This window comes from Bos mutus, chromosome 12 (assembly GCF_027580195.1).
Source record: "Bos mutus isolate GX-2022 chromosome 12, NWIPB_WYAK_1.1, whole genome shotgun sequence".
NCBI lineage: Eukaryota > Metazoa > Chordata > Mammalia > Artiodactyla > Bovidae > Bos > Bos mutus.
Genome location: NC_091628.1, coordinates 61723844 through 61751743, shown reverse-complemented (window position 1 = coordinate 61751743; position 27900 = coordinate 61723844).

Below are 27900 nucleotides of genomic sequence, written 5' to 3'. Positions count from 1 at the left end.
GTGGGTTGCCATTTCCTTCTCCAATGCATGAAAGTGAAAAGTGAAAATGAATTCGCTCAGTCGTCCCCAACTCTTATCGACACCAAGGACTGCAGCCTACCAGGCTCCTCCATCCATGGGATTTTCCAGGCAAGAGTACTGGAGTGGGGTGCCATTGCCTTCTCCGGACTTCATGTATAGATGGGCACAATAAAGGACAGAAATGGTATGGACCTAACAGAAACAGAAGATATTAAGAAGAGGTGGCAAGAATACATAGAAGAACTATACAAAAAAAGATCTTAATGACCCAGATAACCATGACGGTGTAATCACTCACCTAGAGCCATACATCCTGGAATGCAAAGTGAAGTGGGCCTTAGGAAGCACTATGTACAAAGTTAGTGCAGGTGATGGATTCCAACTGAGCTATTTCAAGTCCTAAAAGATAATGCTGTGAAAGTGCTTCCCTCAATACACCAGCAAATTTGGAAAACTCAGCAGAGGCCACAGAATTGGAAAAGGCCAGTTTTCATTCCAATCCCAAAGAAAGGCAGTGCCAAACAATGTTCGAACTGCTACACAATTGCACTCATTGCACATGCCAGCAAAGTAATGCTCAAAACTCTGCAAGTGAGGCTTCAACAGTATGTGAACTGAGAAATTACGAATGTTCAAGCTGGATTTAGAAAAGGCAGAGGAACCAGAGATCAAATTGCCAACATCTGTTGGATCATAGAAAAAGCAAGAAAATTCAAGAAAAACATTGACATCTGCTTCATTGACTATACTAAAGCCCTTGACTGTGTGGATCAATTCAAACTGTGGAAAATTCTTTAAGTTGAGAATACTAGGATGCAGGTCAAGAAGCAACAGTTAGAACTGGACATGGAACAATGGACTGGTTCAAAATTAGGAAAGGAGTACATCAAGGCTGTATATTGTCACCCTGCTTATTTATCTTCTGTGAAGAGTACATCATGCGAAATGCCAGGCTGGATGAAGCACAAGCTTGAAATAAGGTTGCCAGGTGAAATATCAATAACCTCAGAAAAGCAGATGACACCACCCTTACGGCAGAAAGGAAAGAAGACCTAAGGAGCCTCTTGATGAAAATGAGAGTGAAAAAACTGGCCTAAAACTCAACATTCCAAAAACTAAGATCATGGCACCCAGTCCCATTACTTCATGGCAAATAGATGGAGAAACAACGGAAATAGTGCCAAACTCTATTTTCTTGGTTTCCAAAGTCACTGCAGATGGTTACTGCAGCAGAGAAATTAGAAGACGCTTGCTCTTTGAAAGAAAAACAATGACAAACCTGGACAGCATATTAAAAAGCAGAGACATTACTTTGCCGACAAAGGTCTGTATGGTCAAATCTACGGCTTTTTCAGTAGTCGTGTGTGGGTGTGAGAGTTGGACCATAAAGAAGGCTGAGTGCCAAAGAATTGATGCTTTTGAATTGTGGTGTCGCTGTAGACTCTTGAGAGTCCCTTGGACTGCTAGGAGATCAAACCAGTCAATCCTGAAGGAAATCAATCCTGAAAATTTACTGGAAGGACTCCAATACTTTGGCCACCTGATGCAAAGAGCTGACTCACTAGAAAAGGCTCTGATGCTGGGAAAGATCAAAGGCAGTAGGAGAAGGGGACAACAGAGGATGAGATGTTGGATGGCATCACTGACTCAATGGACATGGGTTTGAGCAAGCTCCGGGCGATGGTGAAGGACAGGGAAGGCTGGCTTGCTGCGGTCCATGGGGCCATAAAGAGTCAGACATGACTGAGAGACTGAACAACAGCCATCTATTTCTTGGATCAGTCTTCATGTGATAGAATGTGAGTCTTCTAAAATTACTTAGCATACTCTGATAAATGAACTCTTGGTTACTTCACAGATGCCTACTAATTTCTGGTGGTGTCAGATTTGTCTAGTTTATTATTTTTTATGAATTGCCTAATGTGTCTCCAACTTCTTGGAAGGAATGCATGTTCATATCACCAACAGATTCTCTGAAATGGATCAGTTGGAAGGACTGGTCAAATATCAAAACTGAGAAAAGAACGAGGTTGGAAAAGAAAAACTGCCAGCATTTTTCAAGCAGTGGAAAGAGAAGATGTCTGATCTCTCCATTTATAAGGACAGGTTTATTTCTGCTGAGGAGACAGATGATCAGAAGGTATTATTGCTTAAAATTCTCCCCTTATTCAGATTTCACGACTACCAAGCCACTCTCAAGAACTGTGTCAACTTCTAGTGTGTATCCATTTCAACAGGGGATATATGTTAATCAGGCAAGAAATAAGCAGTGTGTCTCATTGCAAAATAAGAAATTGGCATTTGAGCTTACATATCAGCCTGTGAGAGTTAATCAGTCTACCCCAGAGGAGCAGATCTATGTCCAGGGTACTGACAAAAGATAATTTCTGTCTCAAGTCTCCATAGTAGATTGTGGACATTTTGCCAAAGCAAAGCTGTCCTGTGATGCCACTTGTTTGACAGCCAACTTACTTCTCTAGATGACACTCTTACTTCCCCTGCTCTTCTCATTCACACTTCAACAGGTTCTACTTGATTGAAGTGCCCCCTCAAGCCTGCACAAATGGAGATAGCTCTCTTAATTAGAGTTCTCAGTATGTGACTGAAAACCTTCTGTGAAGGCACCAATCACAAACCTGCAAAGAAAAAAGGACTCAGATAATGCCTGCTTTACACTGCTGGCTTCTTCAGAGTCCCTTTTCCTCTGCTCCCCTAGGTCTTTTTATCTTGCCTGTCTGGCTAGACTATCTAATTTCAAATTCAGATCTTGCTTCCTCTTAAACTTGATGAAAGCAGTCTTAGTAAAGCATGTTTGAAAGGGTAAGGATTGCACTTTTCAATTGCAGGCCTAGCATTTGATAGAACTTAAATCGGGGGAGAACTTTTATTGGTTAGTTATTCATTTTGTGGCTACGGACTTGTAAATTAGGCCTTTTACAAATATTTGAAAAAATATTCAACATTTTGAGCGAGTTGGCAAAATGCTAGTAACCTAGTTTGTAACAAACATCTTGAAATATAAGAAGAAGGAATATATCAATAGATTTAATGAAGCATTTTTAAAGAGTAAACAGCCATGAATTGGTGTATTATTTTTTATACCCATATGAATTTGTTTACTAAAAAATATTACAAACCCACTATGTAGATGTGAGGTCCCTGTGATATACATTAGGTTATCATTAGTTATCTATTTTATATTCAACTTGATTTTAAATCATGGCTCTGTCTCTTATGAAGTATATGACCTCTCACATACTACCTAAAATCTAAATCCCCATTTCTTTGCCTATAAAATGAATTACATAATTACATTCCATTAAAAGTTTACGATTATTGAAGATCCAATATAGGCACCTTATATCTTTATATTGTTTGGCAAAAATATTAGTATGTAGTTGGCATTATTATAAATATCATTTTCAACCTTATTAATTAGTAGCAATTTAAAGGGTATGGAACACTATTTCCTCATCAAAATATGACAATCTTTCCGACTTTGGAACTTGTGGCAAACATCTACTTATTTTTATGTATTCTTTTGATATTGTAGACTTTATTATCCTAAACATTTTTTGAATCCACCATTAAAGTTTCAAAGGAAAGCCTGATTAGCACACTTAAAAGCATCAAGTCAGCCTCTAATTTCTTAAATTAGTGACTTAAAATATTACTTGATTCTTACAGACTCTTGCTTTATTATTGAGCTTCTAAGGAATCAAAGTGAAAAAAGTAATCTTTATGTTAAACAGTTAAAAGACTAGTGTTGACAAAACACTTGCTTACAATAGAAAATGCTCTTTGTAATGAAAACATGTTGTTTTATCAAGATGAATTGTTTCTGCTAAAAGTTAATGAAGAATATAGATACATTTAAAAGTAAACACAAATATATGTCTTAACCAGTACAAACAAAGCAAGACAGGAAAGGCATTGAGGACTGAGTTGGCCAAGGTTATAAAACAGAACAGCATACTCATTGCTTGAAAGCAGATCTGGTTCCTAATCCAGTATTTGAACACAGTATTTAAAAAAACCAAGTGTAATTGAAATTGTTTTTCTCATCTTCTAACCTTTATATCTTTTAAAAATAACAAAGAATGATTATGAAATTACATAAAGTAGATACCAAAAAGGGAAGAATGTAAGACAGTAGTTTTATTTCCTACTGATATGATCATTTCCTATCTTGGACACAGTTTAGGGTTCAGATCTAGTTGTTTCTCTACATTATTATTTGTATCACTCAAAGGTCAATCAATAGGCAAAAACCATAGTGATCTGAACAGTGAATACTGAATGCAAAGAATCATTATCTTAAAACTAGAGATTAATTATGAATGGGCAAAAACAAACAGAAAACTTCTAATGAACAGCATAATATTAGATGTCAGGAGGAACAACGCCCTTGATGCTGAAAGAGAGCAAACAGGAAAGAAACAAATGGATAACCTTCCCTAACCCAATGCCTTTTCTGAGAAGTTTGCAGTCATTACTTATAAGACAGGTAAGTCCACTGAGAAACCACAGGCTGGGGCAGCCAAGTGAGTAACAACTCTCAGACATGCTAAATTAAAATCACTTGGAAAGCCTGTACAGAAATGCCATTGAGACCCACTTGGCATGCCTATAAACGTTGCCCACTGGGGTACAGGCGGAACTTGCCAAGAACTCACAGAAATGCACTGAGAAGCCATCCACTAGGGGGGTGGTGTTGAAACTTGATGACTGTTGAGTACAATTTGATATATACTTGCCATTAACAGCCACGGGAGAAATAAGAGGGACAGAAACACAAGCCCTTCTGGAACCAAGAAGACAGGCCCTTCACTCCTTCAGTGACCCTCCAGTAGCCTCCAGAGATAAAACATGGTGCCAGGTAATATGAAGAAAAATGGTTAGAGGGACTTCACTATTGCAGTTCAAGCGATGAAGTATGCATACTGATAGCTAGCACAGTACAATGACATGAAATATGGTGTCCTTAAAAATTAGAAAAAAGTCTATCAATAAAAATACCTCTCTCTATATATCTCACCCCTTCCTTTTAACATTGTCGTGTCCCATCCCCAACCCCATTATCACATAGGTAACATCAGAGAGAGGAGATTCTATTGAATTAGTGATTGACTACCATGGCAAAAATCACTGCTTGCCAAAACTTAGAACTCATTAAGTTTATATTTTACAATATAATCAGTTAACTTCAGATCCTAAAAAATGCTTTTATTAATAATAGAATGTTATTCCAGTAATAGAATTTGTGATTCCAGTAATACACTTGGTATGAAATTTATAGTACCACAATAGAATGCAATGCCTTCAATTAAAGACAAATATACACAATCCAGTAAGTCTAAAGAGTTACAAGCATATGTAAATGTCTATTTCATACTAAATATGACAATAAATATTATTATTATAAATTAAGAAAACACTATTCTTCTATGGAAGAAGTTAGATGAAACTCAAATTGATATTTGATAACTGTATATGTGACATAGAGCTATTTACTATGAGGATTTTAATAGGTACACTATTAACAATGTTGTACTGATATTCTTACACAACTATGAATTAGAAGAATATCGAGATATACTACTACTAATAAAAACCCATCTTTCTCATCAATTACATATTTTAAATTATTCTGTGAGGCATTCAAAAGGGATCTGAGTGAGAATTTGTTTCAGAGAAAAGTAGGATATATGAATCAACAATCTCACTAGGCTCCATAATTGACAAAAAATACATTGCTTCTCAGATCTGGGTCATTATTTTATTTATAAATGTTTATACTAAAAGATGTGCTTTCCAGGTGGCGCTAGTGGTAAAGAACCTGCTTGCCAGTGCAGGAGACGTGAGACTCGGGTTCCATCCCTGGATGGGGAAGTTCGCCTGGAGGAAGGCACGGCAGTCCACTCTAGTATTCTTGCCTGGAGAATTCCATGGACAGAGGAGCCTGGCAGGCTACAGTCCACAGGGTCGCAAAAAGTCAGACATAACTGAAGCGACTCAGCACGTACGAACTTATACTAAAAGATACACCATGAATCATGTACACATTCAAGTAAATTTAATTTTAAATCACCTGCTGGTACTTTGTAAGCATAAATTTGAAGATTTGATACCATTGTTGTAACTTTATGACACGGTTTGTGGACTGATTACCTTACTTCTCAGATGGATGTGTTTCTCTGTACTTCCACTGGAAGCAGACACACCCACACACCTGAGGAAATTGCTGGTTAGATTTATTTACACTGTGCAGCAGAGTGAATCAGAGAATCAGGGTCCTTATTGCCCTGAAACTTCGTTGGTGATAACCCACATGTACACATGTTCAAAAAGAAAACATGGGTGGACTCAAAATGAGATAAACTAGCCAGAATATGAAATATTTTGTCTGAAATTTGCTAAAATTACTGTCTAGATGAATATCATATGGAGTTGAGGCTTTACCACTTAAAATTAAGCTGATAATCACTAACTCCTGGCATTGCTCATCTTATCTTTAAATTTATTTTGATTTGGTCTATTTTTTTAAATAAAAGTCAATATGCACACAAACACACAAACTTTTGGAGATTCCTTGGAAAAAGTAATACTCTAAATAAGCAAACAAATTGCTTTTTAATGTAGTTTAAAATGACTATATTTGCATATCACTTATGTGCAATAAAACTAAATTATTTATAGATTGAAAAATTAAAATATAAAGTGATATTCTAAAGTTATTATGTAAATCTTCAGATAGATGTTTATTACATAACAAAAATAAATGAATAGCAGAAATATTTAATAAAAGATCAGCAGTGTGTACATCAGATGACTGCTGTTAACACAGAGCCTTTTCAGAATGCCCGAGATCTAACACAAGGGGAAAGGCACTAATTGTTACAACAAGAAGAAATAGCTATTTAATTTGTCCAGACAGATAACAGGCAGATAAAAGAAGGTCATAAGTGGAGATAATGTTGGGATAATAATAGTGCGAGGTTTTTTTGTTTTTTTTCCAGAAAATGGAAAACATGCTTAATTGTCAGCTGGAAGAGCCTATGAAAAGAACTGGACCTCTGCTTGATGGCTACACAGAGAGAGTGACAATAACATTCACAGTCTGGCTTTACTTACTTCAGACTAAGGTCCCCAAATGAAAAGACTTTGCTTCAAATTGTTTCTAAGGAGGGCTCCCCTGGTAGCTCATCTGGTAAAAAATCTGCCTGTAAAGCAGGAGATCCCAGTTTCATTCCCGGGTCAGGAAGATCCACTGGAGAAGGGATAGGCTACAGACTCCCATATTCTTAGGCTTCCTTAGTAGCTCAGTTGGTAAAGAATCCGCCTGCAATGTGGAAGACCCAGGATGAATCCCTGGGTTGGGAAGATCTGTGGCAGTATTCTAGTATATTGGCCTTGAGAATTCCATGGACTGTGTAGTCCATGGGGTTGCAAAGAGTCAGACATGACTGAGAGACTAAGGAAGGTAGTCGTAGAGGGAAGAGAGATGTACACTACCCTAAACTAAGTGAAAGATGTCAAAAGCAATGTGGAAATAAAATCCAACAATATAAAGAAAACCCTTCACCATATCAAGGAATGCAATATTTACTGAACATTTAACATTCATTCATGATAAAAATGATTAGAAAAACAAGAGTAGAGGGGAAATTCCTCCATATAATAGCACTGTCTACAGAAAATATATAGCTAACACTATGCTTAGCAGCATTTCATGCAAAGATGGGCTCGATAAAGAACAGAAATGGTATGGATCTAACAGAAGCAGAAGATATTAAGAAGACATGGCAAGAATACACAGAAGAACTGTACAAAAATGATCTTCATGACCCAGATAATCATGATGGTGTGATCACTCACCTGGAGTCAGACATCCTGGAATGTGAAGTCAAGTGGGCCTTAGAAAGCATCACTACGAACAAAGCTAGTGGAGGTGATGGAATTCCAGTTGAGCTCTTTCAAATCCTGAAAGATGATGCTGTGAAAGTGCTGCACTCAATATGCAAGCAAATCTGGAAAACTCAGCAGTGGCCACAGGACTGGAAAAGATCAGTTTTCATTCCAGTCCCAAAGAAAGGCAACGCCAAAGAATGCTCAAAATACCACACAATTGCACTCATCTCACACACTAGTAAAGTAATGCTCAAAATTCTCCAAGCCAGGCTTCAGCAATATGTGAACCATGAACTTCTAGATGTTCAAGCTGGTTTTAGAAAAGGCAGAGGAACCAGAGATCAAATTGCCAACATCCACTGGATCATAGAAAAAGCAAGAGAGTTCCAGAAAAGCATCTATTTCTGCTTTCTTGACTATGCCAAAGCCTCTGACTGTGTGGATCACAATAAACTGTGGAAAATTCTGAAAGAGATGGGAATCCCAGACCACCTGACCTGCCTCTTGGGAAAACTATATGCAGGTCAGGAAGCAACAGTTAGAACTGGACATGGAACACAGATTGGTTCCAAATAGAAAAAGGAGTACGTCAAGGCTGTATATTGTCGCCCTGAGTATTTAACTATTATGCAGAGTACATCATGAGAAACACTGCGCTGGAAGAAGCACAAGCTGGAATCAAGATTGCTGGGAGAAATATCAATAACCTCAGATATGCAGATGGCACCACCCTTATGGCAGAAAGTGAAGAGGAACTAAAAAGCCTCTTGCTGAAGTTGAAAGAGGAGAGTGAAAAAGTTGGCTTAAAGCTCAAAATTCAGAAAACAAAGATCATGGCATGTGGTCCCATCACTTCATGGGAAATAGATGGGGAAACAGTGGAAACGGTGTCAGACTTTATATTTGGGGGCTCCAAAATCACTGCAGATGGTGACTGCAGCCATGAAATTAAAAGACGCTTTCTCCTTGAAAGGAAAGTTATGACCAACCTAGATAACATATTAAAAAACAGAGACACTACTTTGCCAACAAAGTTCATCTAGTCAAGGCTATGGTTTTTCCTGTGGTCATGTATGGATGAGAGAGTTGGACTGTGCAGAAAGATGAGCACCAAAGAATTGATGCTTTTGAACTGTGGTGTTGGAGAAGACTCTTGAGAGTCCCTTGGACTGCAAGGAGATCCAACCAGTCCATTCTGAAGGAGATCAGCCCTGGTAGGAATGATACTAAAGCTGAAACTCCAGTACTTTGGGCACCTCATGCAAAGAGTTGACTCAGTGGAAAAGACTCTGATGCTGGGAGGGATTGGGGGCAGGAGGAGAAGGGGATGACAGGATGAGCTGGCTGGATGGCATCACTGATTCGATGGATGTGGGTCTTAGTGAACTCCGGGAGTTGGTAATGGACAGGGAGGCCTGGCGTGCTGCAATTCATGGGGTTGCAAAGAGTCGGACACAACTGAGCAAATGAATTGAACCGATGCTTAGGAGTGAATGACAAGGTCAGAAACCAGGCATACCCACTCTCATCACTCCTATTCAACATAGTGCTGCATATCCTAGCAAGGGCAGTTAAGTTTAAAAAAAATAAATAACAATGAAAGCATGAATTGAAAAAGAGGAAACAAAACTTTCTTTACTGTGAACATTTTGGCTGCACAGAAAAGGCCAAGGGATCTCAAAACACACCCAAGCTTAGAACTAATACGTGATTTAGTGAGTCAAATGATACATGATAAACATACAGAAATCAGTTTTATTTTTATATTAGTGAACATTTGGACAGTGACCTTAAACACACATTACCATTTACAGCAGCTCAAAAATATAAAATATTTTTCTGCAAAGTGAACAAAATATGTACCTATATGCCTGAAAGACCATAGTACTGATGAAATATTAATAAATCAAAGAGGATTTAAATAAACAGAGAAAGTTTCTGTGTTCAGGGACTGGAATGTTCAATATAGTGAAGATATTAATTCTCCCTATATGTGAATACAGGTTTAATGAAATTCCTAACCAAATCCCAGAAAACTTTTGTTTAACAGGCAAAGTTATTTTATATGGACAGAGAAAAGAACTAGAATAGCTGAAAAAAAAAAGGAAAAAGAGAAAAGAAATCACATGCCCAACTTCAAGATTTGTCACATAGTTCCAATAAGTAACATGCTGTGTATTTGTTGAGGAACAGACAAATTAAGACAATGGGAGAGAAAAGAGAGTTCAGAAATAGACCTACATGTATATGTCCAGTTGGTTTTTGACAAAGAGGAAATGGCAATTCAATATAGGAAATATAAACTTTTCAACAAAGAGTTGGAGGAGTAACTGAGTATCCATTGCTTTTTTATTTTAATCTCATGAATTAAATGTCTCACATCATACAAACATTAACTCAAAGTGAATCATGACTAAAACGCAAACTGTAGAACTTTCCAAAACTTAGGAGAAAATATAGGAGAAAAATATTTTCAGGATCTAGGGGTAGGCAAAGAGTCTTTAGACTTGATGGCAAAAAAAAAAAAAAAAAAATACAAAAGATAAAAACATGATCAACTGAACTTCATCAAAATAAAAGCAGTTTGCTTATGAAAGACCTTATCCAGAAGATTAAAAATATTACAGAGCTGGAGAAAATATTTGAACACTACATATTTAAAAAAGGACAAGTTTGCCTAGGATATACAGAGTGAAGTAGGCAGGAAGAGAAACACAAATATATTAATGCATATATATGGAATTTAGAAAGATGGTAAAGACGGCCTCATATGTAAGATACCAAAAGAGACACATTTATAAATAACAGACTTTTGGACTCCTTGGGAGAAGGCGAGGGTGGGACAATATGAGAGAATAACACTGAGACATGTATATTACCATATGTAAAATAGATGACCAGTACAAATTTGATGCATGAAGCAGGGCACCCAAAGCTGGTGCTCTGGGACAACCCAGAGGGATGGAGTGTGGAGGGAGGTGGGAGGGGTGTTCAGGATGGTGGGACACATGTAGGACACATGTACACCCATGGCTGATTCATGTTGATGTATGACAAAAACCACCACAATATTATAAGGTAATTAGCCTCCAATTAAAATAAATTAATTAATAAAAAGATAGTATAAAAACAAATAATAATATAAATGGCAAATAATACAATTATCTTATACTTAAGAGTAAAATGCAAGTAAGTCCATTAGAAAATGGACAAAACACATGAAGAATTGTTTCACATAAAATGATATATATATATATATAGAAAAAAAAAAGGAGGAAAAATGTTCAACAAAGTTGTTCACTAGGGAAACACAAATTTAAACTGCACTGAGATATCACTATATACTGATTAGAATGGCTGAAAAAAATAATGATAACACCAAAAGCAGGGGAAATGTGAGAAAATTAAATCACCTAAGTATTATTGATGGGAATGTACAGTATCATAGCCACTCTAAGGCAGTTTGGCAGTTGATTAAGAAACTAATCATGTAACAACAAATTCACCTAGCCATTGCACTCTTAGATATTTACCCTAAGAAAATGAATTCTTATATTCATATCAAAACCTGTGCATGGTATTCATCACAGATTTATTGGTAATATTAGGGTATATAATTTCAGTCTCTAAGTCGCTAGGCTTCCCTGTCCTTCACTATCTCTCTGAGTTTGCTCAAACTCATGTCCATCGAGTTGGTGATACCAACCAACTATCTCATCTTCTGTCACCCCATGCCTCCTCTGTATCCCCCTGCCTTCAAACTTTGCATTGGGTTTTCATTCCAACCTCAGAGAAAGGCGATGCCAAAGAAATTATATACTCAGGTGATTCTAAAACTCTCCCTATCTAGTCTCTTAGATATATATGTTATGCTTTACTACATGAAAAACCTTCTGATTATTTAATTCTGTAAAGAAAATCATTAGAAAAATGAAAATAAAGTTTTAGAATATTGTTGATATTTCTATTGGAGAAAATGTAAGATCTAAGTATCTTCAGTTGTGTCCATCTCTTTGACCTCCTGGACAGTAGCCCACCAGGCTCTTTTGTCTGAGCAATTCTCTAGGCAAGAATATGGAGTAGTTGCCATGCCCTCCTCCAGGGCATCTTCCCAACCCAGTGATTGAACCCACATATCTTATGTCTCCCTCATTGATCAGCACATTCTTTTAATAACTCCAGAAAGAATGAAGGGATGGAGCCAAAGCAAAAACAATACCCAGCTGTGGGTGTGACTGGTGATAGAAGCAAGGTCCGATGCTGTAAAGAGCAATATTGCATAGGAACCTGGAATGTCAGGTCCGTGAATCAAGGCAAATTGGAAGTGGTCAAACAAGAGATGGCAAGAATGAATGTCTACATTCTAGGAATCAGTGAACTAAAATGGACTGGAATGGGTGAATTTAACTCAGATGACCATTATATCTACTACTGTGGGCAGGAATCCTTCAGAAGAAATGGAGTAGCCATCATGGTCAACAAAAGAGTCTGAAATGCAGTACTTGGATGCAATCTCAAAAACAACAGAATGATCTCTGTTCGTTTCCAAGGCAAGCCATTCAATATTAGAGTAATCCAAGTCTATATCCCAACCAGTAACGTTGAAGAAGCTGAAGTTGAACGCTTCTATGAAGACCTATAAGATCTTTTAGAACTAACACCCCAAAACGATGTCCATTTCATTATAGGGGACTGGAATGCAAAGGTAGGAAGTCAAGAAACACATGGAGTAACGGGCAAATTTGGCCTTGCCATACGGAATGAAGCAGGGCAAGACTAATAGAGTTTTGCCAAGAGCTGTTATGACCAGGGTTTTTGTTATGACCAGTTTTGCACTGGTCATAGCAAACACCCTCTTCCAACAACACAAGAGAAGACTCTACACATGGACATCACCAGATGGTCAACACCGAAATCAGATTGATTATATTCTTTGCAGCCAAAGATGGAGAAGCTCTATACAGTCAGCAAAATCAAGACCAGGAGCTGACTGTGGCTCAGATCATGAACTCCTTATTGCCAAATTCAGACTTAAATTGAAGAAAGTAGGGAAAACCACTACACCATTCAGGTATGACCTAAATCAAATCCCTTATGATTATACAGTGGAAGCGAGAAATAGATTTAAGGGCCTAGATCTGATAGATAGAGTGCCTGATGAACTATGGACTGAGGTTTGTGACATTATATATAGGAGACAGGGATCAAGACCATCCCCATGGAAGAGAAATGCAAAAAAGCAAAATGGCTGTCTGGAGAGGCCTTACAAATAGCTGTGAAAAGAAGAGAAGTGAAAAGCAAAGGAGAAAAGGAAAGATATAAGCATCTGAATGCAGAGTTCCAAAGAATAGGAAGAAGAGAAAAGAAAGCCTTCTTCAGTGATCAATGCAAAGAAATAGAGGAAAACAACAGAATGGGAAAGACTAGAGATCTCTTCAAGAAAATTAGAGATACCAAGGGAACATTTCATGCAAAGATGGGCTCGATAAAGGACAGAAATGGTATGGACCTAACAGAAGCAGAAGATATTAAGAAGAGGTGGCAAGAATACACAGAAGACCTGTACAAAAAAGATCTTCACAACCCAGATAATCACGATGGTGTGATCACTGACCCAGAGCCAGACATCCTGGAATGTGAAGTCAAGTGACCCTTAGAAAGGATCACTATGAACAAAGCTAGTGGAGGTGATGGAATTCCAGTTGAGCTCTTTCAAATCCTGAAAGATGATGCTGTGAAAGTGCTGCACTCGATATGCCAGCCAATTTGGAAAACTCAGCAGTGGAAACAGGACTGGAAAAGGTCAGTTTTCATTCCAATCCCAAAGAAAGGCAATGCCAAAGAATGCTCAAACTACCGCGCAATTGCACTCTTCTCACATGCTAGTAAAGTAACGCTCAAAATTCTCCAATCAGGCTTCAGCAATATGTGAACTGTGAATTTCCTGATGTTCAAGCTGGTTTTAGAAAATGCAGAGGAACCAGAGATCAAATTGCCAACAGCTGCTGGATCATGGAAAAAGCAAGAGAGTTCCAGAAAAGCATATATTTCTGCTTTCTTGACTATGCCAAAGCCTTTGACTTTGTGGATCACAATAAACTGTGGAAAATTCTGAAAGAGATGGAAATACCAGACCACCTGACCTGCCTCTTGAGAAATTTGTATGCAGGTCAGGAAGCAACAGTTTGAACTGGACATGGAACAACAGACTGGTTCCAAATAGGAAAAGGAGTATGTCAAGGCTGTATATTGTCACCCTGGTTATTTAACTTATATGCAGAGTACATCATGAGAAACGCTGGACTGGAAGCAACACAAGCTGGAATCAAGATTGCTGGGAGAAATATCAATAACCTCAAATATGCAGATGACACCACCCTTATGGCAGAAAGTGAAGAGGAACTAAAAAGCCTCTTGATGAAGGTGAAAGAGGAGAGTGAAAAAGTTGGCTTAAAGCTCAACATTCAGAAAACGAAGATCATGGCATCCGGTCCCATCACTTCATGGGAAATAGATGGGGAAACAGTGGAAACAGTGTCAGACTTTATTTTTCTGTGCTCCAAAATCACTGCAGATGGTGACTGCAGCCATGAAATTAAAAGAAGCTTACTCCCTGGCAGAAAAGTTATGACCAACCTAGATAGCATATTAAAAGCAGAGACATTACTTGGCAACAAACGTTCGTCTAGTCAAGGCTATGGTTTTTCCCGTGGTCACGCATGGATGTGAAAGTTGGACTGTGAAGAAGGCTGAGCACTAAGGAATTGATGCTTTTGAACTGCGGTGTTGGAGAAGACTCTTGAGAATTCCTGGGACTGTGAGGAGATCCAACCAGTCATTCTGAAGGAGATCAGCCCTGGGATTTCTTTGGAAGGAATGATGCTAAAGCTGAAACTCCAGTACTTTGGCCACCTCCTGGGAAGAGTTGACTCATTGGAAAAGACTCTGATGCTGGGAGGTGTTAGGGGCAAGAGGAGAAGGGGACGACAGAGGATGAGCTGGCTGGATGGCATCACTGACTCGATGGACGTGAGTCTGGGTGAACTCCGGGAGTTGGTGATGGACAGGGAGGCTTGGCGTGCTGCGATTCATGGGGTCGCAAAGAGTCAGACACGACTGAGCGACTGAATGGAACTGAATTCAGTTCCTATCCAAGCAAAAAAACTGAAAAAATCATGGTGAAATAAAAATATTCATTATTATAAAATCCAGTTTTCAACAACATATTACTCAGATATATTTATAGCATCTGGTTATAATAATGAAATATTTTCTTTACTCAAAGATAAAATTATTCATATTGCCCATATCTAAATATATGAATTAACTTGGAATATATAGAAAATGATGGCAATATTCAGTGACATAGCACGGCTTGCTCTCCTAATCAGTTACACATGTCCATTAATATTGAATAGTTTTTTAAATAATTAGCAACTGTCCTTGCAATATGTTCCCATATTTAGTTTTTTCTCAATATTTCAAAAATATTATATTTATCATGTCTTCTAATACCCAATAATTCAGGTCCAGGAAGTAGGTAGAACTGACTTCAAGTATAGGGTCCATAACTTATAAACTGTGAGTTTTGAAGCAAGTTATTTAATTTCCTTAAGATTTTGGCCTTCATGAAAAAAAATGACTATAACAGCACTCACCTCACAGGACTGTAAAACAGCTGAACATAATAAAGTACAAAACTCCTTCACATCTATTTGTAATAAATTAAAATTTAAATAAATTGTGTACACTATTAATATATTACTAGAAACTATATTAATCTTTCCTACAGAGATCTGAAAAACTTTGAAAATTTACCAGTTATTTATTGATGTTAGTCATTTAAAATTTTGCCTTAAAATATAGTAATTGAATGGGTAATTTAATACAGAAATTCCCTGAATACTCACTGGAAGGACTGATGCTGAAATTGAAGCTCCAATATATCAGACACCTGATGTGAACAACCAACTCATTGGAAAAGATGGTGATTCTGGGAAGGATTGAAGGCAGGAGAAGAAGTGGACAATAGAAGATGAGATGGTTGGATGGGATCACTGATTTAACGGACATGAGTTTGAGCAAACTCCAGTCGGTAGTGAAGGACAGGGGAGCCTGGCGTGCTGCATTCCATGGGGACATGGAGAGTCGGACATGACTTAGCAACTAAACAGCAACAGAATAGTTTTAAGAAAGCGAATATAAGTGGACAATTGGTCAAATTAGTAGGATAATTTTTTGAAAACAAAATTTTGTGTAAAAACAGATTATCTGCAAAACAGAATACACCACTCACCAATTTTCTTTGCTTAATTTCAGCACACTTTCTCTCCTATTGTTCCTCCTAAAGTTATCTATTTCAACTTGCAAAATCAATCCTGTAGTTTAATCCACAATTACTGTAAATGTAAAACAAAGCTTCACTCTTGTCTTTTAAAATCCAAATAATTTTAAAAAAGTAGATAAAACAAGCCAACTTTTGATTTTCCTTACTTTTCATTGTACCTGAAAAATCCATTTATTGATATTTCTTGCTCACATATTTGGGCCAAATCGATAAAACAACACTTAGACTATATTCAACAATTTTAACAATTGCAATCATTTATAACTAATTTGACATTTAACATATCAAAATGATTGAAAACAAGCAATACAAAATGAACACTGTAAGATTATACAGATTTGTGACAGAATGTAAAGTATACAAAATAAGAAATTCCACTCACCTAGTCACCTCAAAATACCATTTTCTTTAAATGTAATCACAGAAAAATTTTGTTGTGTACTCTTTCAAACCATTTTACAATGATGTGCATATGAACATGCAATGCATGAAATCATATATGCATAAAAATATACATAAAAAGTGAAAGTGAAAGTGTTAGTTGCTCAGTCGTGTCCATGTTGGACTCTTTGTCGGACAAACACCATGTACTGTAGCCTGCCAGGTTCCTCTGTCCATGGAATTTTCCAGGCAAAAATACTGGAGTGGGTAGCCATTGGCTTCTCCAGGGGATCTTCACAACCCAGGGATGGAAACTGGGTCTCCTGCATTACAGGCAGATTCTTTACTGCCTGAGCCACCAAGGAAGTAATATATACATAGGGACAAAATTATGTTTTCTGGATATCACTGAATAAATATAAACACACACCTTTATGTTTAATTCATTGAATTACTTGGATTTCTTTTTCTATCTCTGTCTCTTTCAATATCTGTTAGCACTCATCATTTGTCATGTCTACACTGTACTGAAATTAATTTTGTTTAATGCTCCACTTGATAGATACTGAGATTTCTAATAATTTTTATATTTTGTATTCCCAAGTCATGTTGGAGTTATCTTTCTTACTCATAAATCTGCAAAAAATAATACACTATTTGCAACCAATTCAGATACATTTTCTGCACATTGGCAAAAGTAAAATTCTATCTTGTAAGGTTATTAAAAATAACTTATTCACTGATGTATCAGTCAGTCTGTTCAGTTGCTCAGTTGTGTCTGACTCTGTGACCCCAATGGACTGCAGCATGCCAGGCTTCCCTGTTCATCACCAGTACCCGGAGCTTGCTCAAACTCAAGTCCAATGAGTGGGTGGTGCCATCCAACCTTCTCATCCTCTGTCATCCCCTGCTCCCCCTGCCTTCAGTCTTTCTTGGCATTAGGGTCTTTTCCAATGAGTCACTATGTACAGTTGCCCATATATGCAGTGTAAAGTACGGTCATCATACATCTGGACAGGTGCAGGTATATGCTGATCTTTAGAAGCACTTAGAAGAATGGAACCAATTCAGGAAACTGAAGGACAATGCAGAATATTAATAATCTATAGCACTCTATGCAATACTTAAAAATCTAGAAAGACATTGTGCCAGGTGGTTTTATTCTTAAGGGATGTTTACATGGTGATTTCCCCCAGCTGTACATTCTCATTTGCCTGTGTGACCAGTGGGACATAAAAATTTCACTAGAAATGTTGTTCAAGTTCTACAAAAACCAAGACTTCTTGTATGTATCTTCATGATTTACAATACAAATTTGACCATATTTTGTGCAAAAAGTGTTTCAAGCTCCTGGTTCTCATCTGTGATTTTGTTTTCCTGCTGTACCATATACTTTCTCTGCATTAAAAATAAAATCTTATGTGAGTAAAATTTGTAGAGTCTTGTGAATCCTTTAAATTATTCAGATATTTGAAAAAGATGCATATGTGTGTAATTTATAATTCATATATTGCCAATATTCTATATTATTATTTAATTATAAAATAAACATTTATAGAGCAGAAGCCAGGGAAATAAACTTCCAAGCTAAATCCAAGAATCAGTCTTGTTTTGCTTGGCAGTTGAATTTGTTTAAAATTTAAACTTTGTACTTGAACATTTTTAAGAATACATGATTGTCCACCTCACCGCACATTGAAATTTTTGTAGCTTTAATGCTATCTTGAGTTAATTTTAATATACCAATAAGCATTATTTAGTTGTGCCATTTTTCTAATATTACCTTCAGAACATGTGTATGCTCGTATAATCTTTGCCTGTTTATTAGTCGTTTTATTGTAGTTCAGTCCCTAAGAGGTGTCTTACTCTTTTGTAACCTCATGGACTGTAGCCCACCATGCTCCTCTGTCCTTGGGATTTCCCAGGCAAGAATACTGGAATTGGTTGCCATTTCCTTCTCCAAGGGATCTTCTTGAACCAGAATCAAACCCGTGTCTCCTGCACTGCAGGTGGATTCTTTACCTCTGAGCCACCAGGGAAACTCTTATTGATTTATTGATTACTTATTTTTCTAAAATTTTATTTCATATTATTCCTCAAACATCTGCTGATTTAAAATGATAGGTAAATTCCTAGTACTGGTTTTCTCAGCTATCTTTCTTACTAAAGTGTTAGTCACTGAGTTGTGTCCAAGTCTTTGCGACTCCATGGACTATAGCCCACAAGGCTCCTCTGTCCATGGAATTCTCCAGGCAAGAAAATTGGAGCAGATAGCCATTCCCTTCTCCAAGGAAACTTCCCAACCCTGGATCAAACCTGGGTCTCCCACATTGTAGGAAGCTTCCTTAGTCTGAGCTACCAGGGAAGCCCCTCTTTCTTATTAACTTTTGACCAAAAGTAGAATCTGGTTTCTGAGCTTTGCATACGTATCTGGAATGTTTGTCTAAGCTGTCTTCATTTAGTGTGTACGATTAAGAAATACACTGGAAAATAGAGTCCATTCATCTATTGAAAGAGCCTCATTTTGGAAGACTACTCAAAATTGCTTTTGTAGAATACTTTTATCTGACATCTATTTCTGCTTTATTGACTGTCAAAGCCTTTGACTATGTGGATCACAATAAACTGTGGAAAATTCTGAAAGAGATGGGAATACCAGACTACCTGACCTGCCTCTTGAGAAACCTGTACACAGGTCAGCAAGCAACAGTTAGAACTGGACATGGAACAACAGACTGGTTCCAAATAGGAAAAGGAGTATATCAAGGCTGTATATTGTCACCCTGCTTATTTAACTTCTATGCAGAGTACATCATGAGAAACGCTGGGCTGGAGGAAGCATGGGCTGGAATCAAGATTGCCGGGAGAAATATCAATCACCTCAGATATGCAGATGACACCACCCTTATGGCAGAAAGTCAAGAAAAACGAAAAAGCCTCTTGATGAAGGTGAAAGAGGAGAGTAAAAAAGTTGGCTTAAAGCTCAACATTCAGAAATGAAGATCATGGCATCCGGTCCCATCACTTCATGGGAAATAGATGGGGAAACAGTGGAAACAGTGTCAGACTTTATTTTTCTGTGCTCCAAAATTACTGCAGATGGTGATTGCAGCCATGAAATTGAAAGACGCTTATTCCTTAGAAGGAAAGTTATGACCAACCTAGACAGTATATTCAAAAGCAGAGACATTACTTTGCCAACAAAGGTCCATCTAGTCAAGGCTATGGTTTTTCCAGTGGTCATGTATGGATATAAGAGTTGGACTGTGAAGAAACCTGAGCACTGAAGAATAGATGCTTTTGAACTGTGGTGTTGGAAAAGACTCTTGAGAGTCATTTGGACAGCAAGGAGATCCAACCAGTCCATCCTAAAGGAGATCAGTCCTGAATATACATTGGAAGGACTGATGCTGAAGCTGAAACTCCAATAATTTGGCCACCTGATGGGAAGAGCTGACTCATTTGCAAAGACCCTGATGCTGGGAAAGATTTGGGGCAGGAAGAGAAGGCTACGACAGAGGATGAGATGGTTAGATGGCATCACCAACTCAATGGACATGGGTTTGGGTGAACTCTGGGAGTTGCTGATGGATAGGCTGTGGTGCATGGTGTCGCAAAGAGTTGGACATAACTGAGTGACTGAAGTGAACTGAAATATAAAAATACCTGGCATTCTGGTATAAATAAATCAGAAACACATTTCTTCTTTTACTGATGTTGCAGATCATTTGACAAATGGCTGTGACCACCCTCCTTCCTGTACTCATGAGTTGGGTTAAACCTCTTCCACATTAATTATGGTTTTTGTCACATGGCTTGTTTTGACTGACTAATCAGTAGCAATTTTGATATAAGCAGAAACTGAAAGGATGTTTGTACATTGGTATTTGCCCCTTCCTACTGCCAACAACTGAATAAATCTGAGCTATCTCAGGGATGGGAATGCAGTTAGAGAGTGGAATTGACCATTTCCAAGTCCCAGAAATAACCTCAGCCATCTCAGCTGAGTCTCCATATATGTCAAGGATGTCATTTCAGACCATCGAAACCTACCCAGGCTGGCTCAGACGGAAAAAATTCCCCAGCAAAACCCATTAATTGTAAGAAATAATATTTTTTTTTGTCATGGGCAACTAAATCTTTAGGTGATTTATTACATAAGACAACCTAACTGCAACATCTGGGTATCTTTTTTTCACCCCAAATACTGATAATTTTCTACTATTGTGTATTTCTGTCCACATAAAAATGCCTAAATTGTAACATGTAGTTAATTATGGAGATATACTATTTCTTTGAATTACTGTATAAGTAAATATAATTGATTTTGGACTTTAGGATATGATGGCTTCAATAACGAATATTCCTTTTCCCTCTTCCCATTAATAAATCAAGATACAAATACCTGATTTATTAATGACATATGCTTTCTTGAGAATATGGCTTAGATACATGACTTCAAAGAGATTCTTTTTACTGTCATCACTTCAACTAAATTCAATGACCCAAAGAGCTTGCTTTCTCAAGGCAGAATCTGCTCTAGAAAATATGCAAAATAATGAAGAGAAGACAAGAATTTACCCTTTCAGCACTCAGTTCAGTTCAGTTCAGTCTCTCAGTCATGTCCAACTCTTTGCAACCCCATGAATTGCAGCATGCCAGGCCTCCCTGTCCATCACCAACTCCTGGAGTTCACCCAAACTCATGTCCATCGAGTCAGTGATGCCATCCAGTCATCTCATCCTCTGTCATCCCCTTCTCCTCCTGCCCCCAATCCCTCCCAGTATCAGAGTCTTTTCCAATGAGTTAACTCTTCGCATGAGGTGGCCAAAGTACTGGAGTTTCAGCTTTAGCATCAGTCCTTCCAAAGAACACCCAGGACCGATCTCCTTTAGAATTAACCAGTTGGATCTCCTTGCAGTCCAAGGGACTCTCAAGAGTCTTCTCCAACACCACAGTTCAAAAGCATCAATTCTTCGGTGCTCAGCTTTCTTCACAGTCTAACTCACATCCATACATGACCACTAGAAAAACCATAGCCTTGACTAGACGGAACTTTGTTGGCAAAGAAATGTTTCTGCTTTTGAATATGTTATCTAAGTTGGTCATAACTTTCCTTCCAAGGAGTAAGCATCTTTTAATTTCATGGCTGAAATCAAGTAGTATCAAAAATAGGAGGACACACAGGTTCACTCAGCATGGCAATCTTACTATTTCTCCCACATTATTAAATCAGATAACTTATTCTTATAAATTTATTTTCCTTTTTGGAGTCAATTTGTGATTTCCTACCTTCTATATAAGGAGTAGAATAGACGTTTTTTCTACATGAGGAGTAGAATAGATGTTATTTCCATTAACTATCTTGAGATTTAGAAACCCCTGAAACTCCCAAGAAGGAGACTAGAGTTTGTTTCTCAAATCTGGTTCTATTGACATAAATTTTTAGCAAATTTGTGGGGAGTGCAAATATTTTAAGGAACATTTTATGTATTTAGTAAATTAGCTCACATGTTTTCAGGAACATGAGGAAGTTAAAAATCAGTAATATAAAATGGTCCCATCACTTCATGGCAAATAGATGGGGAAACCGTGGAAACAGTGGCTGACTTTATTTTTTTGGAGGCTCCAAAATCACTGCAGATGGTGACTGCAGCCATGAAATTAAAAGACGCTTACTCCTTGGAAGGAAAGTTATGATCAACTTAGACAGCATATTAAAAAGCAGAGACATTACTTTGCCAACAAAGGTTCGTCTAGTAAAGGCTACTGTTTTTCCAGTAGTCATGTATGGATGTGAGAGTTGGACTATAAAGAAAGCTGAGCACCAAAGAGCTGATGCTTTTGAACTGTGGTGTTGGAGAAGACTCTTGAGAGTCCTCTGGACAGTAAGGAGATCCAACCAGTCCATCCTAAAGGAAATCAATCTTGAATATTCATTGGAAAGACTGATGCTGAAGCTGAAACTCCAATATTTTGGCCGCCTGATGTGAAGAACTGACTCATTTGAAAAGACCCCTATGGGTAAGGCTGAAGGCACGAGGAGAAGGGGACAACAGAGGATGAGATGGTTGGATGGCATCACTGACTTGATGTACATGAGTTTGGGTAAACTCCAGGAGTTGGTGATGGACAGGAAAGCCTGGTATGCTGCGGTCCATGGGGTAGCAAAGAGTCGGACACGACTGAGCGACTGAACTGAACTGAATATAAAATGAATATTCTATTGCTTCATTTTCTTTATTATTCTCTCTATATATTTCACTTCCTCATTCCACAATCACTTTTTGGAATCATCTTCAACAACAACAATATTGATGATTTATATGTTACTTTTTTGTCATGAATAGTGTCTTAATTATAATTATAGTTCAGAGATAGCTTTTTTAATGAACATATTGTAAAAATGTTTTAGAATCAATTTGAATATGATTTATAAATGTCTCCCATGCTTATATCCATATACATTCTATTTTGATACTGTAAAATCATCCAAGTTTATGGTTATAAATTAAAAGTCTTATAGAAATTCATTGTGGTTATGTAAGAAGCATCTTAAATAAAGTTTTATTTACGAGAATTTTTATATATGTAGCAAAGATACTCAAATATTAATTTTGCAGGGTTCAAAAAGGAAATATTTTAAAAAGTATTACGCCAATTTATTAGTCAAAGGAAGCTTATGTTAAACACAAATGACTACACTATAACCAACAATGTTTTTCCTTTCATTTTTTAAAATTTGTGTTTTCATATTACAAGATGTCTAAACTATGGAAGCGTCCACAGGGATTGTAATTCACTAATGCATTCAGTTGCTGGAAACCCAAACATAAGTTTTTACTTTTAATGCAGCTGGTGTAATAAGTAATCAGCATAATCACAGTTTTTTAATTGGATGAGGACATTTTGCAAAACCAAAAAATAATTGTCCTTGCAATAATCTCCTGTTTGATTTTCTTGTTCTTCAAAACTCTTGGAACTACATTGCTTTGACTTGTTCCAACTTGGTTGGAATAAGTTGTTTCTTTTATTTTAAATATAAAAATTCTCATTAGTTAGTTCTGCTTTTTTTATACTAATGCTTGTTTATAAAATCCATGTGTACAATAATAGCCAGTGTTACATATTTGCCAACTTACATTGTTTTCTTAATGCTAAACTTTCAACATGTTCAAAAACCACCATCTGTTTATTACAGTTTTTAATAATAATTTGGACTAAAATCCACACAATTATTCCAAAAAATCTGGTAGCTGACAATTAAAAGTTATCATTACTATTAATATTTTTAAATGACTAAATTATATAATTAAAAAAAATCATGTTATAGATGAGTTAAAATGGAAAGCAACAATTTCCTACCCTAGCATTCCCACAGCCATTCCACTCATTAAAAGCAGAAACTGAATTATTTCTGTTTTGAGTGTCTTGTGGTAAACTCCATAACTCTAAATTGCTTAATAAAAGTTTCTTGATATACTAACATTAGACCAAAATTGCATTACCTCAGCAATATTGACATTTTGCATGGGTAATGCTTCATTGTGCTTTGTTGTTCAGTGTGTCTGACTCTTTGTGACCCCATAGACTGTAGCCTGCCAGGCTCCTCTGTCCACGGGGATTCTCCACGCAAGAAAATTGAAGTGGGTTGCCATGTCCTCCTCCAGGGGATCTTCCCAACCCAGGGATCAAACCCAGGTCTCCTGCATTGCAGGCAGATTCTTTATTTATGAGCCATCATAGGAGCTCAAGAATACTGGAGTGGGTAAACTATCCCTTCTCCAGGGGATCTTCCTGATCCAGGAATCAAACCAGGGTCAACTACGTTGCAGGCAGATTCTTTACCGGTTGAGCTATCAGGGAATTCTTCATTGCAGGAGATATTACAGAGCTCTATAGGATGTCTAGGAGCATCTCACATTTCTGATCTCTCTCCTCTCATTGCCTGGAGCAGCTTTTTCCCGACACACACATACATCCTCTCCAAACCCCGTAACTCCAAGTAATGACAATCAAAAATGGCTCAAGACATTGCCCAATATCCTGTTGGGAACAAAATAACCCCTATGGAGAATCACTGATTAGACATTGTATATCAACACCCCATTCTGAAAATTAAAATTTCAAATCCTCAAAACAATACTAAGTCAGCTTTGCTGTTTTAAAAATGTTTGACTTTTATTATTAGTAAACACTTTTTTTTGCTACCTTTGTAAGTTTTAATAATATCTGTAAGTTTCCAATTTTGATCCATTTATTTAAAAAATTATTTATAGATTTCTCAGCATGGGTAACTCTCATACTTCTATGAACTTATTCAACCGTCCCTTATTCTTGCCCACTTACCTATATCTCAATTGTATGTTTGCTTTTAAATTATCAAGATAAACCACATTCACGCTCTGTTCAGTAACTTTGTTTAATCATATTTCCACAGAGCTACAAAACCAGATATTTTAAGGGTTGAGGTCAATGACAAAAACAAATGTAGTGGTTATATGGGGAATCTCCCTTCCTCTCAATATTGGTGTGAACCTAAAACTTCTCTAGAAAATTAAAGTCCTAACAAAGAAAACAAAAAAACAAAATAGAAAAGAAGGTAAATATCCATCTCAAGAAGCAAAACACTCCAAACAACCAAAATATAACAAATACAGAGTAAACCCAAAGAAAATAGAAAGAATGAACTAAAAAAAAAAAGAGATCTAAAAATTAATAAAATAGAAAATAAACATATAGTAATGGACAAAATATAAATGGAGACTTATTTAACATAACTGGAAATAATGATGGATTGCCTAGTGTGTGACAAATGACCAATATTGAGACTTTCATATCCAAATAAATATTTTTTAAAAATATTCTACAAACTAATAAAAGAGTTAATATCAGTTTGGGCTTCCAGTTTGCACAATAACCTTTATTTCTACTACCTTAAACACAATAACTTTTATTTGGATTATTGCGGGCACTAGTGGTAAAGAATCTGCCTGCTAATGCAGGAGATATAAGAGATGCAGGTTTGATCCCTGGGTTGGGAAGATCCCCTGCAGGAGGGCATGACAGCCCACTCCAGTATTCTTGCCTGGAGAATCCCATGGACAGAGGAGCCTGGCAGACTATAGTCCGAAGGGTCACATAGAGTCGGACGCAACAGAAGTGACTTAGCAAGTAGTGTTTACTTGTGATCATTCTTTTTATTTCTCTATGTTCCTATGATTTCAATTCCTAATTTTAAAAATAAATTTAAAAAACCCTAAATTAATCATTCTTTTAGCTGTTTCCCAGAATACCTGAGCATAAACAGAGGACATATTTTTAATTATTTTAATTGGGAAGTATAACTGCAAGGATTAGGGCTAAAAAGAATGATGCGGGAAATAGTGTAGAGACCTATAAGGAAAGGCGTTTAGGAGTTGGGAATTGCTCCTGAGTTGTCAATGCCCTTAGTCTTTTCTCAGAGGGGCTATATAAACTGCAGTTCAGCACCTTCACTTGAGGCAAAATGGGGAAAATCCCTCCACCAGCTGCCAATTCAGAGTCAAAGGTGAGGCTTAGGGGATATTAAGGCCCCAACAGTTGTAAGATACACAAACACAAATACAGAGCTGTCTGTGATGGGGTAACAGGCAACCTCTGGGGAGGAGATAAGAGGTGCCGGTGTCATTCTGAGGAAAGAAGCTGTCAGGTTAGGTACCTGTGGATTTGCTCAGAACCCACAAATATCATTGATTCAGCAGCAAATGGAACAAAATAAATTTGTGTGAGCAGTGCCTAGTACAGAGGTCAAATTACTTACGCTTTTTTGTGCACCAACTCTTAAAACAATGTCATGTTTCAGTTTTGCACTTGTATCATGATTCTATTTTACAAATACCTTTCCTTTGGAGATCCTAATTATTTTTATTGAGCGATTAAGTGTGTTTTTATTGAAGTGTTAGAAAGTCCATGCATTTCATCTTTGTTATGTGAAGTTTTTCTTTTCTTTCTTAAGACATTTTTTCTTCAGATCTTACTCTCACTATCTAATTTGAAATAATAGCTTTTCAGATAAGATAGTGTTCTTGTTCATTTCCAACTTTTTTAAACCCTAAACTTTCCTTCTTTTAGTGTGAATGTTAATAATGTTGGGCTGCAATTACATTTAATTTTCTCAACAAGGATGAATGATGACCATCTTTTTTGAATCATTTTATCTATAAAAGTCATTAAATTATGCATGTATTACTTAAGATAATACTTGACTGATGTAGCAGAATTTAAAAATATACTGTCTTCCAATTCCATAATTATTCTTTCCTATCATCTTTCAGCAACTAGTTTTGCTGATGAAAATTATGGTATTAGTATGACTTCCTTGACTTTATTTTATACTGACCTTCTCTTTCCCTGTCTCTGTCTGTCTGTCTCTCTCACACACATAAATATACATGCATCTTTTAAATTTCAGGCTCCCAGACATTTATTTTATCTTACAATTCTAAGCCATTTTGTTTCCTTCAGTTATGAATATTTTTATGACATAATTAGTTCAGAGATTTTATCTTATCTAGTATGTTCTCTCAGAACCTCTTATTATGAAATACTGAGCCATCTGAATTTACCATCTTTTAACTATTTTAAATTCACTATATGTGAAATGGTATTATATGTATACATGTATGTATGTATGCACACATATGCATATAGATTCTGGTTTAATAACATCATTAAAAGTTTAAATGTCAAGTTATTAATTGCTTAATCAAACAGATCAATTTTTAATGAATATTATTAAAATATCAGTTTTATGGTTGAAAGTATTGGTTACACTTACATATTTATATTAGAGTAATGTAAAAAATTAATCAATGGAAACCTCAGCTAGAGTTGAAACTGGAAACAGGACCTCTCACACCCTCTGACAATTGCACAGCCCAACAAGAAGAAAGACTACACTCTTCTCCTGAAAAGGATTCAACCAATGAAAGCCATGGCTCCTTATTTGCGTAGAGCCCTCCCCAACTTATTTTCCTCTCTGTAAAACATTCTCCTCTCATTCTTGTGACTGGACTTGCAAGTGGCTTACCCTGGTTGCAGAATCGAAATAGATTGCATTTCTCTGTTAATTCCAAATAAACTCTCATCTTTGCTGAAGAACGATCTGGCTTTTTATTTAAGATCAGCATTTTGTTGGCACATGGTGGGACCAGAGAGGAATCCTGAGGGCTCCAGGAGTCACCAAAGCAAACAGGTAT